This window comes from Tachyglossus aculeatus, chromosome 4, assembly GCF_015852505.1.
Source record: "Tachyglossus aculeatus isolate mTacAcu1 chromosome 4, mTacAcu1.pri, whole genome shotgun sequence".
In the NCBI taxonomy this organism is placed as follows: domain Eukaryota; kingdom Metazoa; phylum Chordata; class Mammalia; order Monotremata; family Tachyglossidae; genus Tachyglossus; species Tachyglossus aculeatus.
This window is the reverse complement of record NC_052069.1, coordinates 14,688,360-14,705,421: the sequence shown is the minus strand read 5'-3', so window position 1 is coordinate 14,705,421 and position 17,062 is coordinate 14,688,360. Positions and strand designations below refer to the sequence as shown.

At 43.2% G+C, this 17,062-nt stretch overlaps 1 non-coding gene across 1 annotated transcript; it reads left to right on the top strand.

Moving 5' to 3' along the window:
* The first annotated feature begins 800 nt into the window (after window positions 1-800).
* On the top strand, window positions 801-938 carry LOC119927413. Its single transcript, XR_005450419.1, has one exon. It is a non-coding gene; the product is annotated as a small nucleolar RNA SNORA7 (small nucleolar RNA).
* Window positions 939-17,062: the final 16,124 nt, after the last annotated feature.

Genomic DNA, 17,062 nt, shown 5'->3' with positions numbered 1-17,062 from the left:
TCTGTGTGGTTAGGAACATCTCTAACATACCTATTTTTGTAGTAGTAATAATAATAATTATTATTATTATTATTATGGTATTTGTTAAGTGCTTACTATATGCCTAGCACTGTTCTAAGCTCTGGGAGAGAATCAAGGTAATCAGGTTTTCCCACGTGGGGCTCTCAGTCTTAATCCCCATTTTACAGATGAGGCAACTAAGGTACAGAGAAGTTAAGTGACTTGCCCAAGGTCACACAGCAGAGAAGTACAAGGAGTCCCTCACCATAATCCTCGTCTACTATATGAAATGGTGAATATTGTCAGTGAGCTCTCTGTGTGGTTAGGAACATCTCTAACATACCTATTTTGTAGTAATAATAATAATAATTATGATTATTATAATGGTATTTGTTAAGGGCTTACTATATGCCTAGCACTGGTCTAAGCTCTGGGAGAGAATCAAGGTAATCAGGTTTTCCCACGTGGGGCTCTCAGTCTTAATCCCCATTTTACAGATGAGGCAACTAAGGTACAGAAAAGTTCAGTGACTTGCCCAAAGTCACACAGCTGACAAGTGGTGGAGCTGCATTTCAAACCCAGGACCTCTGACTCCCAAGCCTGTGCTCTTTCCAATAAGCCACGCTGCTTCTTAGCTTCTCAGTAATAATAATAATGTTCTTCTAGACTGTGAGCCCACTGTTGGGTAGGGACCGTCTCTATATTTTGCCAACTTGTACTTCCCAAGCACTTAGTACAGTGCTCGGCACACAGTAAGCGCTCAATAAATACGATTGAATGAATGAAGGAATGAATAGTGGCCCCTTTCAGGGTCGCTCCTGGAGAGTTTCCAGTCCTCTACCAGTCTCGACTACGGGAGGGAGGGTCAAGCAGAGGAATACCCCTTCCATTCCTAGCTTGGGCCGTGGCTAGCGAGTGGCAGGGAATCTGCTACAAGGGAAAACTTCCCTGTGCTTGGCAGCAGCGATATGAGAGGGAATTGAGGGCAGAGACTCAAGTTTACTGTGCGGAAGGAGGCAGTGGAAAACCAGTTCTGGATTTTTACAAAGAAAACTCTATGGATCCACTACTAGAACGATTAGAGATGGAGAGCGGGGCGTCCTGGGAGAGATGTGTCCGTGGTGTCACGATGGGTCAGAGAAGACTCGGCAGCAGAAGACAAGTAGTAGTGGTGGTAAACAGTGATAGTAGTAGTGATAAAGCAGCCTGGCATAGTGGATAGAGCGCAGGCCTAGGAGTCAAGAGGTTATGAGTTCTAATCCCCACCCCTCCACCTGTCTGCTGTGTGACCTTGGGAAAGTCACTTCACTTCTCTGGGCCTCAGTTTCCTCAGCTGTAAAATGGGGATTGAGACTGTGAGCCCCATGTGGGACAGGGACCGCGGCCAAACCCAATTGCTTGTATCCGCCCCAGAGCTTAGTACAGTGCCTGGCACATAGTAAATGCTTAACAAAGCCCTTCAAAGCCCTACTGAGAGCTCACCTCCTCCAGGAGGCCTTCCTACACTGAGCCCCCTCCTTCCTTTTCCCCTCCTCCCCCTCCCCATCCCCCCTGCCTTACCTCCTTCCTCTCCCGACAGCACCTGTATATATGTTTGTATGTATTTATTACTCTATGTATTTATTTTATTTGTACGTATTTATTCTATTTATTTTACTTTGTTAATATGTTTTGTTCTCAGTCTCCCCCTCCTAGACTGTGAGCCCTCTGTTGGGTAGGGACCGTTTCTATATGTTGCCAACTTGTACTTCCCAAGTGCTTAGTACAGTGCTCTGCACACAGTAAGCGTTCAATAAATACGATTGATTCTAGACTGTGAGCCCACTGTTGGGTAGGGACCGTCTCTATATGTTGCCAACTTGTACTTCCCAAGCGCTTAGTACAGTGCTCTGCACACGGTAAGCGCTCAATAAATACGATTGAATGAATGAATGAATGAACAAATACTAGAATTATTACTATTGTTAGTTATGTAATAGTAATTTTTTTTTAAAAATGATGCTATTTACTAAGTGCTTACTATATGCCAAGCGCTGTTCTAAGCACTGGGGTAGATACAAGGTAATCAGGTTGTCCCAGGTAGGGTTCACCATCTTAATACTCAATTTACAGATGAGATCACTGAGGCACGGAGAAGATATATATATATATATATATACACATCTATCTATCTATCTATATAGATGTATATAACCTCGGCACCTATAATCTTGGTGTTATCCTTCACTCATCTCTTTCATTCAACCTGCGTATTCAATTTATCACCATATACTGCCAGTTCTACCTTTACAACGTGGGTGAAATCCACTCTTTCCTCTCCACCTAAACTGCTACCGTATTAATAATAATAGTAATGGCATTTATTAAGCGCTTATAATGTGCAATGCACTGTTCTAAACTCTGGGGAGATTACAAGGTGATCATGTTGTCCCACGGGGGGGCTCACAGTCTTCATCCCCATTTTACAGATGAGGAAACTGAGGCCCAGAGAAGTGAAGTGACTTACCCAAAGTCACGCAGCTGACAGTTGGCGGAGTCGGGATTTGAACCCATGGCCTCTGACTCCAAAGCCCGGGCTCTTTCCACTGAGCCATGCTGCTTCTCCCTAAAACTTTTCTAAGCTACTTCTCCTAAGGATGGAAAGTTGAAGTAAACCAGACCCGATATCAGAAAATAAAACTTTTCTAAGCTACTGTAACTGATTATATGAAAACTTTTTTCCATTTCTCTCTAGTTTAGTACAGTGTGCTCTGCACCCAGTAAGCGCTCAATAAATTTGATTGATTGATTATTCAGTGAAATGTTGCTAATGTGTCAGTTGATGTTTTTTTTGGTATTCGTTAAGAACTTACTATGTGCCACGCATTGTTCTAAGCTCTGGGGTAGATGAAAGTTAATTGGGTTGGACACAGTCTGTGTAATAATAATAATAATAATAATAATAATAATAATAATAATAATAATAATAATAATTGTGGCAATTGCTAAGTGCCAGGCACTGAACTAAGCACTGGGGTGGATACAAGCAAATCAGCTTAGACACAGTCCCTGTCCCACGTGGGGCTCACAGTCTCAATCCCCATTTTACAGATGAGGTTACTGAGGTGCAGAGAAGTGAAGTGACTTGCCCAAGATCACCCAGCAGAAAATGGCAGAGCGAGGATTAGAACCTAGAGGATTAGGATTTGCACAAATGCACAAAGTCCAGCTGAAAGGCCAATTCTTGTACTGATTTCCACTGAATTTGCTGGGAAAATAAGGGGCAGGGATTGGGTTGGACAAAGGAGCCTCTCTAAAAGAATCTGCTCTAATGATGTAATTGCTCAATTAATCAATGGTATTTATGGAGCATTTACTGTGGGCAAAGTATTGTTCTATGTGCTTGGGAGTGTAAAATACAAGTGAATCAGTAGGCGTGATCCCCACTCACATGTCAGCTAGGGGTACAACCACCCTTCCTGTTGGCACAGGATCTGAAAAACCATGATCTATTTTAGCTTGTGACATTTACCTGTAATCTCATAAGTGGAAACAGATTTTAGAAGTTGATTTCATAAGGGGCTGAGCAAAGCGCCTCTGGGCAAGTCAACACCAAATAATGTTAATTTCTTCAAACCTCCAAGCCTGTTGTCTGGCATATAACATTTATATAACATATAAAGATATGTTATCAGGTCAGAGACACCCGGCTTCCTTTGGACTGAATACGGGTTATTTATCTATAGTAGGTCCCTTTAGCCTGTTTATTTTCTTCACAGTCTCAAACTGCATAATCTGTAATGGCCAGTACTAAATTGTATATGGTTGGTGCTGAAGGCATAAATACGGTCTCCCACATACATCGCTTTAAATTTGGCGATGTTTTGTCACCTGTCCAAGTATCAGCAGTGGAGACTATTTTATTGCCCTTTCCTTTATTTTGTTGTCCCATCATTCTTCATCGACAGTAAGACAGATTCACAAAGCTCAGCTGCTCCGCAGGCAGAGAGCATCACCATTATTTAAAATTGGTGAGCACTTAGAAGAGCTTTGAAACGCTGGCTACTGAAAGTGTTTATAGCCAATCTGAAAACGTTTGTCACCCTCTTCATGCCTTAGGCCCGAGGTAACAGGGGTTACTGCTGGGCAGAAACTTTGTTGGATATTTTATCTTCAGTGGATTGATCGATGGTATTGATTGGATATTTCTGGAGTGTGAAACTCTGTACTAAGAAGCAGCTTGGCCTAGTGGAAAGCGCCCGGGGTGGAAGACCTGGATTCTTATCCTGGCACCACCAATTGCTTGCTGTGTGACTTTGGTCTGTAATTTTCCTTCTCTGTGTTTCAGTTCCCTCACTTGTAAAAAAAAAAAAATGGATTAAAAACCTCATCTCTCTCTCTCTCTCTCTCTCTCTCTCTCTCTCTCTCTCTAACTGTGAGCCCCATGTGGGACAGGGACTACATCCCACCTAATTCCCACAATACAGTGCTAAGTGTATAGTAATTGCTTAGCAAATACCACTATAGTAATTATTGCTTTGCACATAGTAAGTGCTTAATAAATGCCATTATTATTATTATTATTATTATTATTATTATTATTATTATTGCTATCATTATTGATAAGAGTTTGGGAGAGTACGACTGAAGCATATCTATTCTTTGCCCTTTAGGAATTTACAATCTCTGGGAGAACCGGACAAAAAATAATTTTACATATTGTGTGAGCAGAAAAAGAACAGTGCAGTAATAATAATAATAATAATAATAATAATAATGATAATAATAATAATAATAATAATAATGGCTTTGTTAAGCACCTACTATGTGCCAAGCACTGGTCTAAGCACTGGGGTAGATACAAGGTAATCAAGTTGTCCCACGTGGGGCTCACAGTCTCAATCCCCATTTTAAGGATGAGGTAACTGAGGCTCAGAGAAGTTAAGTGGCTTGCCCAAGGTCACACAGCAGACAGAAGTAGTACAAATATATTAGGATGAATAGTGAATTGAATAGATAAGTAAATATGTCAAGAAATATTTATGCATATCAAGTGCTAAAGATGGGACTAAGATACCAAAAGTTAGGTTGATGTAGCTGAGTATTGAGAATCAATCAGGGAGAGCTTCCCGGAGGAGATGAGAATTTGGGAGGGCTTTGGGTCTTGAGCAGTATCCCTGGTACCCTAACAGATTTAAAGGGGTAAAGGAAACCCCAGTTAAAACAAGATTTTAAAAAGAAGTTATTTTTAGAATCACAATCTGAGAACCAAAGATCTCAAAACCCAGACTGAGCCCCCTTTTTCCTCTCCTCCTCCCTATCCCCCCCACCCTACCTCCTTCCCCTCCCCATAGCACCTGTATATATGTTTCTACAGATTTATTACTCTATTTATTTTACTTGTCCATATTTACTATTCTATTTATTTTCTTAATGACGTGCATCTAGCTTTACTTCTATTTATTCTGATGACTTGACACCTGTCCACATGTTTTGTTTTGTTGTCTGTCTCCCCCTTCTAGACTCTGAGCCCGTTGTTGGGTAGGGACCGTCTCTGTATGTTGTCAACTTGTACTTCCCAAGCGCTTAGTACAGTGCTCTGCATACAGTAAGTGCTCAATAAAAACGATTGAATGAATGAATGAAAATCTTTGAGGGTGGATTGGCCGAAATGATGAAATCTATTTTCTGGGCTCAAAGTCCCATAGTTGCTGTAAAACCAATAAAAACCACCCACCATAGGCTCATAAAGAATATGGAAACTGGTGAAACTAGGCTGACATTCAGGCTCCGAGAATGATCATGGAATGTTTGGAGGAACCACAGGAAAAGACCGATTTCCTTGATACCTATCCATTCATTCATTCATTGCTGTATTTATTAAGCACTTACTGTGTGCAGAGCACTGTACTAAGTGCTTGGGAAGTACAAATAGGCACACAATGTATTTATTGAATGTCTACTCTATGCAGAGCACTGTACTAAGAGCTTGGAGAGTTCAATACAGCAGAGTTGGTAAACACTTTCCCTGCCCACAACAAGCTTAAAGTCCTGGCTTTCTCATGAATAACCCATTATGAATTTATCCTAACCTCTCTTGATTCTTCTGATTTCTTTCCAATTCCTACTATGGGATTGAATTCCAAATGTTTACCACCCATCTTGTGAAAGCAGCATGGCTCAGTGGAAAGAGCATGGGCTTTGGAGTCAGAGGTCATGGGTTCAAATCCTGGCTCCACCAATTGTCAGCTGTGTGACCTTGGGCAAGTCACTTAACTTCTCTGGGCCTCAGTTACCTCATCTGTAAAATGGGGATTAAGACTGTGAGCCCCCCCGTGGGACAACCTGATCACCTTGTAACTTCCCCAGCACTTAGAACAGTGCTTTGCACATAGTAAGTGCTTAATAAATGCCATTATTATTATTATTATTATTATTATTATTATTATTGTTATTTTGGATCTTCTGCCTTCACATTGCACATTCAGTTGTGGGATTTGATGAACAACAATTCTCTGTTTTTATCCACTCCCTTCATATTTTTGAGATTTCAATCCTACCCCTTTTCAATTTACATGGTTCCGCACTGATCCAAATTCTTGTAACAATGCTCTGTTTGCTTTATCCACTCCCTTCATATTTTTGAGATTTCAGTCCTACCCCTTTTCAATTTACATGGTTCTGCACTGATCCAAATTCTTGTAAGTTACCCTCATATTGAAGCTTTTAACTCTTCTGAATATCTCTGAATATCACTTGACCAAAGTCGCACAGAAGACAAGTGGTGCATCTGGGATTAGAACCCATGACCTCTGACTCCCAACCCCGGGCTCTTTTCACTAAGCCGTGCTGCTTCTCATCCTAGCCCTGCCATTTATCTGCTGTGTGACCTTGGGCAAGCCATGTCACTTCTCTGAGCTTCAGTTCCCTCATCTGTAAAATGGGAATTAAGGCCGTGAGCCCCACCTGGGACAACCTGATTATCTTGTATCCACTGCAGCACTTAAAACAGTGCTTGGCACATAGTGCTTAACAAATACCATAATCTTTATTATTATTAATGTAGGGGAACTCTTGGATCAGTACTGGGTGAGATTGTGAGTCCCTCAAAGGACAAAAATCCATGTCTAATTTCCACCTCTGTACTCTTTACCAGTGCTTAGAAGAGTGTTCAGAACATAATAAGCACTTAACACTACTACTACTAATCAATCAGTCATATTTATTGAACACTTACTAAGTACAGAGCACTGAATTGATCATTTGGGAGACTGCAATACAACAGGATTGTATAGTACTCCTGCTATGTGAGATTTACAGACAATGAAGAGGCACTTAGAACAGTGCCCAGCATTTAGAAGAGTGCTTTGCACATAGTAAGCACTTAAATGCCATTATTATTAAGGACAGTATAAACCAAGTTTTCATATTTATGAGACAGGGAGACTGGTGGTGTTGAGTGTAATGGGAAAGTTAAATCTTGGAAATAATTCAAGCCACAGTCGAGTGAAGTAGATCCTTTCTGATCTCCCATCCTCCTGTCTCTCCCCACTTCAGTCTATATTTCACGCTGCTGCCCGGATTATCATTGTGCAGAAATGCTCTGGGCATGTCACTCCCCTCCTCAAAAATCTCCAGTGGCTGCCTGTCAGCCTACGAATCAAGCAAAAACTCTTCACTCTTGGCTTCAAGGTTCTCCATCCCCTCATCCCTTCCTACCTCACCTCCCTTCTCTCCTTCTCCAGCCCAGCCCACACCGTCCACTCCTCTGCCGCTAACCTCCTCACTGGGCCTCGTTTTCACCCATCCCGCCATCGATCCCTGGCCCATGTCCTTCCCCGGGCCTGGAATGCCCTCCCTCCACACATCTGCCAAGCTAGCTCTCTTCCCCCGCCTTCAGAGCCCTACTGAGAGCTCACCTCCTCCAGGAGACCTTCCCAGACTGAGCCGCCTTTTTCCTCTCCTCCTCCTCATCCCCCCGGCCTCACCTCCTTTCCCTCCCCACAGCACTTGTATATATTTGTACAGATGTATTATTCTATTTATTTTACTTGTACATATTTACTATTCTATTTACTTTGTTAGTGATATGCCTATAGCTTTAATTCTACTTGTTCTGATGATTTTGACACCTATCGCCATGTTTTCTTTTGTTGTCTGTCTCCCCCTTCTAGACTGTGAGCCTGTTGTTTGGTAGGGACCGTCTCTATATGTTGCCAACTTAGTCCAGCGCTCTGCACACAGTAAGTGCTCAATAAATACAATCGAATGAATGAATGAAGGAAAGTAGTAGCAAGACAAGGTAATTTTGTGCACAGACAGGCAAGAAGACTAAAGACTCCTCTGACACTCCTTCGAGAAGCTCTTTATAATAATGATGGCATTTGTTAAGTGCTTACTATGTGCCAAGCACTGTTCTAAGCACTGGGGAGGTTACAAGGTGATCAGGTTGTCCCACGTGGGACTCACAGTCGTAATCCCCATTTTACAGATGAGGTAACTGAGGCCCTGAGAAATGAAGTGACTTGCCCAAAGTCACACAGCTGACAAGTGGCAGAGTCGGGATTAGAACCCATGACCTCTGACTCCCAAACCCGGGATCTTTCCACTGAGCCACCCTGCTTCTCTATGGCTGTGTTTTTCCAGCCATGGGTTTGGACTGGTCCAGATTTAGTGTGCAAACACAGCGCTGTCTCTGATAGCCCACTAACAGCCATCCTATATTAGTAAAGATTGAATGAACCAAAATACATAGTTTAAACTCAGTCAAGGTTAAAGTACAGCAAATTACCTTGAGGTTTAATGAGACTCAGAACTGGAGATAAGCATTGTTTTTAAACTGAACTATTCCATATCTGATTAGGCAAGCGCTTGAAGTTTGACCTAGTCCAGAGGACTGTCAGTCCTAGCCACGGTGATTCTAGGAAACATAGTTCCTGGCAACTGAAGTACATTAGACCCATATCTGATAGGAAAAAGGGCCAATTTGTTTTTCTTGCCTAATGGTGTGTGTGTGTGGGGGGGGGAGGGGGTGTTGTTGCTAGGCAATGGTGGTATCCAGTGGTGACAGCTTAAGAGAAGCTCTTTTGAACTCAAATCGTATTTTCAACATTACAGGTTCCTTGAGGTTTGGCTTTGGAATACTATAGAAGTTTGATTGGCCAATATGGCCAACTATTCATTCATTCAATTGTATTTTATTGAGCACTTACTGTGGCAGAGCACTTTACTAAGGGCTTGGAAAGTACAACTCAGCAACAAAGAGAGACAATCCCTGCTCACAAAGGGCTCACAGTCTAGAAGGGGGGAGACAGACATCAAAACAAGTAAACGGGCATCAAAAGCATCAATATAAATGAATAGAATTATAGATATATGCACATCAAAACAAGTAAACAGACATTAACGTAAGTAGAATTATAGATATGTGTATCTATATAGATACACATATACAGATAGATATAGATAGATGCGGATACACATATCTATAATTCTACTTATGTTAATGCCTGTTTACTTGTTTTGATGTGCATATATCTATAATTACATATATATATATATGTATGTATATGCACACAAAGGTGCTGTGGGCCAGGGAAGGAGGGTAGAGTAAAGGGAGTGAGTCGGGGTGATGGAGAGGGGAGGGAGAGCTGAGGAAAATGGGGGCTTAGTCTGGGAAGGCCTCCTGGACGAGGTGAGCCTTCAGTAGAGCTTTGAAGGGGGGAAGTGTGGTTGTTTGGCAGATTTGAGGAGGGAGGGCGTTACAGGCCAGAGGTAGGATGTGGACCAGGGGTCAGAGGTTGGACAGTTGATAACGAAGCATAGTGAGAAGGTTAGCACCAGAGGAGAAGAGTGTGCGGGCTGGGCTGTAGAAGGAGACTTTTAGACTGTGAGCCCACTGTTGGGTAGGGACTGTCTCTATATGTTGCCAACTTGTACTTCCCAAGCGCTTAGTACAGTGCTCTGCACACAGTAAGCGCCCAATACATACAATTGATGATGAAGGAGAGAAGGGAGGTGAGATAGGAGGGGGCGAGGGGATGGAGAGCTTTGAAGCCAATAATGAGGAGTGTTTGCTTGATAGGCAATCACTGCAGGTTTTTGGGGGTGGGGGGCAGTGACATGCCCAGAGCGTTTCTGTAGAAAGATAATCCAGGCAGCAGAGTGAAGTATGGACTGAAGTGGGGAGATGCTTATGCAGTAATCCAGTGGGGATAGGATATGTACTGACATAGTAATAATAATAATAATGGCATTTATTAAGCACTTACTATATGTAAAGCACTGTTCTAAACACTGGGGAGGTTACAAGGTGATCAAGTTGTCCCATGTGGGGCTCACGGTCTTCATCCCCATTTTACAGATGAGGTAACTGAGGCCCAGAGAAGTGAAGTGACTTGTCCAAAGTCACACAGCTGACAATTGGCGGAGCTGGGATTTGAACCCATGACCTCTGACTCCAAAGCCCGGCCTCTTTCCACTGAGCCATGCTGCTTCTCTAGGGTGGTAGAAGTTTGGATGGAGAGGAGAGGGCGATTCTTGGCGATGTTGTGAAGGTGAGGCCGGCAAACTTTTTCTAAGGGTAATTCATTATATAGGATTGTCTGGGACAAAACAGTTGAACACAAACAAGTGATTCCTGCCCTGTACATCATGAATATCTGGAATAATGGAGGATTTGCTGTGTCCCTTCCTAGAATATAGAAGCCCAAGTTTTACTAAAAGTTTTGATTAACTCTGAGGAACATCTTTTCAAAGTGGATCTTAATTCTACTTTTCTTCTGTCTTTAGTGAAGGATGTTCTTTAATTTGTCACTTTCTAGCAGCTTTTCTGTTAAACTTAGAACTCCCCTGTCATCACCTCTTTTTGCTAGGCTTTAATGCAAACCCCCAATCCCTTCCTTCCTATTAAGATTAATCAATCAGAAGTATATTGAGCATTTATTGCACTTGGATGAGTACAGTATATCAGTTGGTAGACCTGTTCCTGCCCACATAGAGTTTACAGTGTAGATGGGGAGACATTTGGCTCAGTGGAAAGAGCCCGGGCATGGGCATGGGTTCTAATCCCCGCTCTGCCACTTCTCAGCTGTGTGACTTTGGGCAAGTCACTTCACTTCTCTGTGCCTCAGTACCCTCTTCTGTAAAATGGGGATTAAGATTGTGAGCCCCACGTGGGACAACCTTAATTACCTTGTAACCCCCAAGTGCTTAGAACAGTGCTTGGCACATAGTAAGCGCTTAACAAATATCAATATTATTATTATTATTATGAGAAGGGCCATGGGTTCAAATACCAGCTCCGCCACTTGTCAGCTGTGTGACTTTGGGCAAGTCACTTCACTTCTCTGTGTCTCAGTTCCCTCACCTGTAAAATGGGGATGAAGACTTTGAGCCCCACGTGGGACAACCTGATCACCTTGTAACCTCCAGCACTTAGAACAGTGCTTTGCACATAGTAAGTGCTTAATAAATGCCATTAAAAAAAGAGCACAGGCTTTGGAATCAGAGGTCATGGGTTCAAATCCCGACTCCACCAATTGTCAGCTGTGTAACTTTGAGCAAGTCACTTCACTTCTCTGTGCCTCAGTTACCTCATCTGTAAAATGGGGATTACGGCTGTGAGCCCCTCATGGGACACCCTGAGAACCTTGTAACCTCCCCAGAGCTTAGAACAGTGCTTTGCACATAGTAAGCACTTAATAAATGCCATTATTATTATTATGAAAAGAAGCAGCATACAGAGTGGATAGAGCAAGGGCCTAGCAGTAAGAAGGTCATGGGTTCTGCCACTTGTCTGTTGTGTGACCTTGGGCAAGTCACTATTCATTCATTCAGTTCATTCAATCGTATTTACTGAGTGCTTACTGTATGCAGAGCACTATACTAAGTGACTGGAAAGTACAATTCAGCAAAAAAAAAAAAAAAGAGACAAACCCTGCCCACACTGGGCTTACAGTCTAGGATTGGGGAGACAGACATCAAAGTAAACAGGCATCAATATAAATACAATTACAGATATATACACATCAATACAAGTAAACACGATTTGATATGAATAAATACAATTACAGATATATGCACATCAGAACAAGTAAACAGGCATCAATATAAATAAATATAATTATAAATATATACATATATATGTAAGTGCTGTGGGGTGGGGAGAGGAGGGGAAAAGCAAAGGGAGTGAGTTGAGGTGATGCAGAAGGAAGTGGGAGCTGAAGAAAAGCGGGCTTTGTTTGGGAAGGCATCTTGGAGGAGGTATATCCTTCAGTAGGGCTTTGAAGTGGGGAAGAGTGATTGCTTGGTGGATTTGAGGAGGAAGGGCATTCAGGCCAGAGGTAGGAATTGGACCAGGGGTCGATGGCCAGAATGGCGAGAACGAGGAACAGTGACCAGGTCAGCACCAGAGGAGCACAGTGTGTGGGCTGGGCTGTAGAAGGAGAGAAGGGACGTGAGGTAAGAGGAGGCAAGGTGATGGAGAGCTTTGAAGCCAATAGAGAGGAGTTTTGTTTGATATGGAGATGGATAGGCAACCACAGGTGATTTTTGAGGAGGGGTGTGACATGCCCAGAACGTTTCTGTAGAAAGATAATCCGGGCAGCAGAGTGAAGTGTATATATATATATATATATATGTGTGTGTGTGTGTGTGTGTGTGTGTGTGTGTATGTGTGTAGATGTATATGTATATATATGTATGTGTGTAAATATATGTACATATGTATATATGTTTGTACATATTTATTACTCTATTTTACTTGTACATATCTATTCTATTTATTTTATTTTGTTAATATGTTTTGTTTTGTTCTCTGTCTCCCCCTTCTAGACTGTGAGCCCACTGTTGGGTAGGGACCGTCTCTATATGTTGCCAATTTGTACTTTCCAAGCACTCAGTACAGTGCTCTGCACACAGTAAGCGCTCAATAAATACGATTGATTGATTGAAGTATAGACTAAAGTAGACAGAGACAGGAGGATGGGAGGTCAGAAAGGATGCTGATGCAGTAATCCATGCGGGACATCAATCAATCAATCATATTTATTGATCACTTTCATTGTACTAAGCACTTGAGAAGTACAAATCAGCAACATATAGAGACGTTCCCTGATTGTACTACCAAGGTAGCGGTTTGGATGGAGAAGAAAGGGTGGATCTTGGCGATGTTGTGAAGGTGAGGCCGGCAGGTTTGGTGATGGATTGGCTATGTAGGGTGAATGAGAGAGCGGAGTCAAGGATGACACCGAGTTTGTGGGCTTGTAAGACGGGAAGGATAGTTGTGCTGTGCAGGAAATTCAGGGAGAGGACAGGGTTTGGGAGGGAAGATAAGGAGCTCTGTCTTGGACATGCTGAGTTTTAGGGGGTGGGAGGACATCCAAGTAGACATGTCCTGAAGGCAGGAGGAGATGTGAGCCTGGAGGGAGGGAGAAAGAACAGGGGAGGAGATAGAGATTTGGGTGTCATCTGCCTAGAGATGACAGTTGAAGCTATAGGAGTGAATGAGTTCCCCAAGGGAGTGAATATAGATACACTTCTCTATGCCATATCTCCATCTGTAAAGTGGGGATTAAGAGTGTGAGCCCCACATAGGACAGGGACTGTGTCAAAACTGACTCGCTTGTGTCCACTCCAGCGCTTAGTATACAGTTCCTGGCACAGAGTAAGTGCCTGACAAATACCATAATAATTATAAATGAATTATGAATGTGTACAGAAGTGCCATGGGGCTGAGGGTGGGATGAATAAAGAGTGCAAATCCCAGTGCAAGGGCAATAACAATAATAATGGCATTTGTTAAGCACTTACTATGTGCAAAGCAGTGTTCTAAATGCTGGGGGTGGTTACAAGGTGATCAGGTTTTCCCAGGCGGGACTCACAGTCTTAATCCCCATTTTACAGATGAGGTAATACGCAGAGAGAAGTGAAGTGACTTGCCCAAAGTCACACAGCTGACAAGCGGCGGGGCCGGGATTAGAACCCATGACCTCTGACTCCCAAGCCCAGGCTCTTTCCACTGAGCCACGCTTCTTCTCTGTGAGAAGGGAGTGGGAGAAGAGGAAATGAGGTCTTAGGGAAGTCTTCTTGAAGGCGATTTTTTGAAAATAAGACTTTGAAGGAGGGGAGAGTGATCGTCTCTCAGATATGAAGAGGGAGGCCATTCCAGCCCAGAAAGGGATCAGTGGTGAGCTAGTTGGGATGGAGCTACAGTGAGCAGGTGGGTGTTAGAGGAGTAAAGTGAGCTTACTGAGTTTTTTTTTTATGGCATTTATTAAGTGCTTACTATGTGCAAAACACTGTTCTTGCCAAGAGCACGGGCTTGGGAGTCAAAGGTCATGGGTTCTAATCCCACCTCTGCCACTTGTCTGCTGTGAAACCTTGGGCAAGTCGTTAACCTCCCTGTGCCTCAGTTGCCTCATCAATAAAATGGGGATTGAGACCATGAGCCCCATGTAGGGCAGGGACTGTGTCCAATCTGGTTACCTTGTATCTACCCCAGCACCTAGAACAGTGCTTGGCACATAGTATGTGCTTAACAAATATCATCATTGTTAGTAGTAGGAAATCATGGAGGTAAGGTAGGAAGAGAGGATTAAAATTTCTTGGATCATCTTCTGTTCGTTGGAAGGCTGGGACGCCATGGAGATCAGGAGTGAAACAGCATCCTGGACCGAAAATCCTCACCAATGGTGGGATATGCTTCAAGGCTGTCCATCACCTCGCCCCCTCCTACCTCACCTCCCTTCTCTCCTTCTCCAGCCCAGCCCACAGCCTCCGCTCCTCTGCCGCTAATCTCCTCACCGTACCTCGTTCTCGCCTGTCCCGCCATCGACCCCCGGCCCACATCCTCCCCCTAGCCTGGAATGCCCTCCCTCTGCCCATCCGCCAAGCTAGCTCTCTTCCTCCCTTCAAGGCCCTACTGAGAGCTCACCTCCTCCAGAAGGCCTTCCCACACTGAGCCCCCTCCTTCCTCTTCCCCTCCTCCCCCTCCCCATCCCACCTCCATACCTCCTTCCCCTCCCTACAGCACCTGTATATATGTATATATGTTTGTACAGATTTATTACTCTATTTATTTTACTAGTACATATTTATTCTATTTATTTTATTTTGTTAATTTGTTTTGTTGTCTGTCTCCCCCTTCTAGACTGTGAGCCCGCTGTTGGGTAGGGACCATCTCTATATGTTGCCAACTTGTACTTTCCAAGCGCTTAGTACAGTACTCTGCACACAGTAAGCACTCAATAAATACGACTGAATGAATGAATATGCCATTTTGGCTGGCAGTTCAGTCTTGGAGTATAACTCAAATCATGTCATTTGCATTAAGCATCAGTCACCTTCTGACACCATTTCTGGTTAACAAGAAAAATCAATTAAATCAATTAATCAACAGTATCTATTGAGCATTTACTGTAAGCAGAAAACTGGAGTAAATGCTGGGAGACTACAATGCAATTGGGTGTGTTGGCAATACTTCTGCCCTCAAGGAGCTTACTACTGGGGAAGATGGACATTCAAATAAGTTGCTGATAAAAGGAAGCAGTGGAGTATAAGAATATTGCACATATGTGCTGTGGGGCTGGGAATAGGCCTGGGATGAGAATTGAAATGTTTAGTGGCTACAGACCTAAGTGAAGAAGTAGGGTGAATAGGGTAGGAAACTGAGAGATTTGTGAGGGAAGGCTTCCTGGAGAAGATCTGATTATTTTGAGAAGTGTGGCTTAGTGGACAGAGTATGGAAGGACCTGACTTCTAATCCCAGCTCTGCCACATGTCTTCTGTGTGAACTTGGGCAAGTCAATTCATTTCTCTGGGCCTCAGTGACCTCATTTGTAAAATGGGGATTGAGAAATGAGCCCCATGTGGGACAGGGACTGGAACCGACCTGATTAACTTATATCTATCTCAGCTCTTAAAACACTGCTTGGCACATAGTAAGCACTTAAGTAATTAATTACTTAATGATGGCATTTGTTAATCGCTTACTCTGTGCCAAGCATAGTTCTAAGCTCTGGGGTAGATATAACATATCAGGTTGTCCCCTGTGGGGCTCAGAGGAGCAGCATGGCTTAGTGGAAAGAGCATGGGCTTTGGAGTCAGAGGTCATGGGTTCAAATCCCGGCTCTGCCAATTGTCGACAGCTGTGTGACTTTGGGCAAGTCACTTAACTTCTCTGTGCCTCAGTTCCCTCATCTGTAAAATGGGGATTAAGATTGTGAGCCCCCCGTGGGGTAGCTTGATCGCCTTGTAACCTCCCCAGCGCTTAGAACAATGCCTTGCACATAGTAAATGCTTAATAAATGCTATTATTATTATTATTATTATTATTACAGTCTTAATCCCCATTTTACAGATGAGGTAGCTGAGGCTCAGAGAAGTTAAGCGACTTGCCCAAGGTCACACATCAGATATGTGGCAGAGCCGGGATTTGAACCCATGACCTCTGACTCCCAAGCCCAGGCTCTTTCCATTGATCCACAATCTTTAAGTAGCATTATTATTATTATTATTATTATTATTATTATTATTATTATTATTATTATTATTATTATTATTATTATTGTGGCTTTGAAGATGAGGAGATATGGCTGGAGAGGGAACACCAGGGAGGAGGGAAGCCATAAGCAAAGAGTCAACGGAAAGATGGAGGAGCTTGAGGTGTAATAGGAAGGTGGGTGATAGAGGAGAGAAGTGGGTGTGTGGAATGTAGTGGAAGATGAGCAAGGTTAGGTGTTTTTAGGTGTTTACTGGGTGGGAAGGCTGAGCTGATGAGTTAGTGGTAAGAGGTTTCTGTTTGTGGAGTTTCTGTTTGAAACTCTCTCTCTCTCTCTCTCTCTCTCTCTCTCTCACTCTCTCTCTCTCTCCCCCTCTCTCCCTCTCTCTCTCCCTCTCCCTCTCCCTCCCTCCTCTCCCCCCCCAATAAATATGCATAAGCACTGGTATGCACACATACTGACTCTCTCTCTGCAATAATCAATCAATCAATCATATTTATGGAGCACTTACTGTGTGCAGAGCACTGTCCTAAGCACTTGGGAAGTACAAGTTGGCAACATATAGAGACAGTCCCTACCCA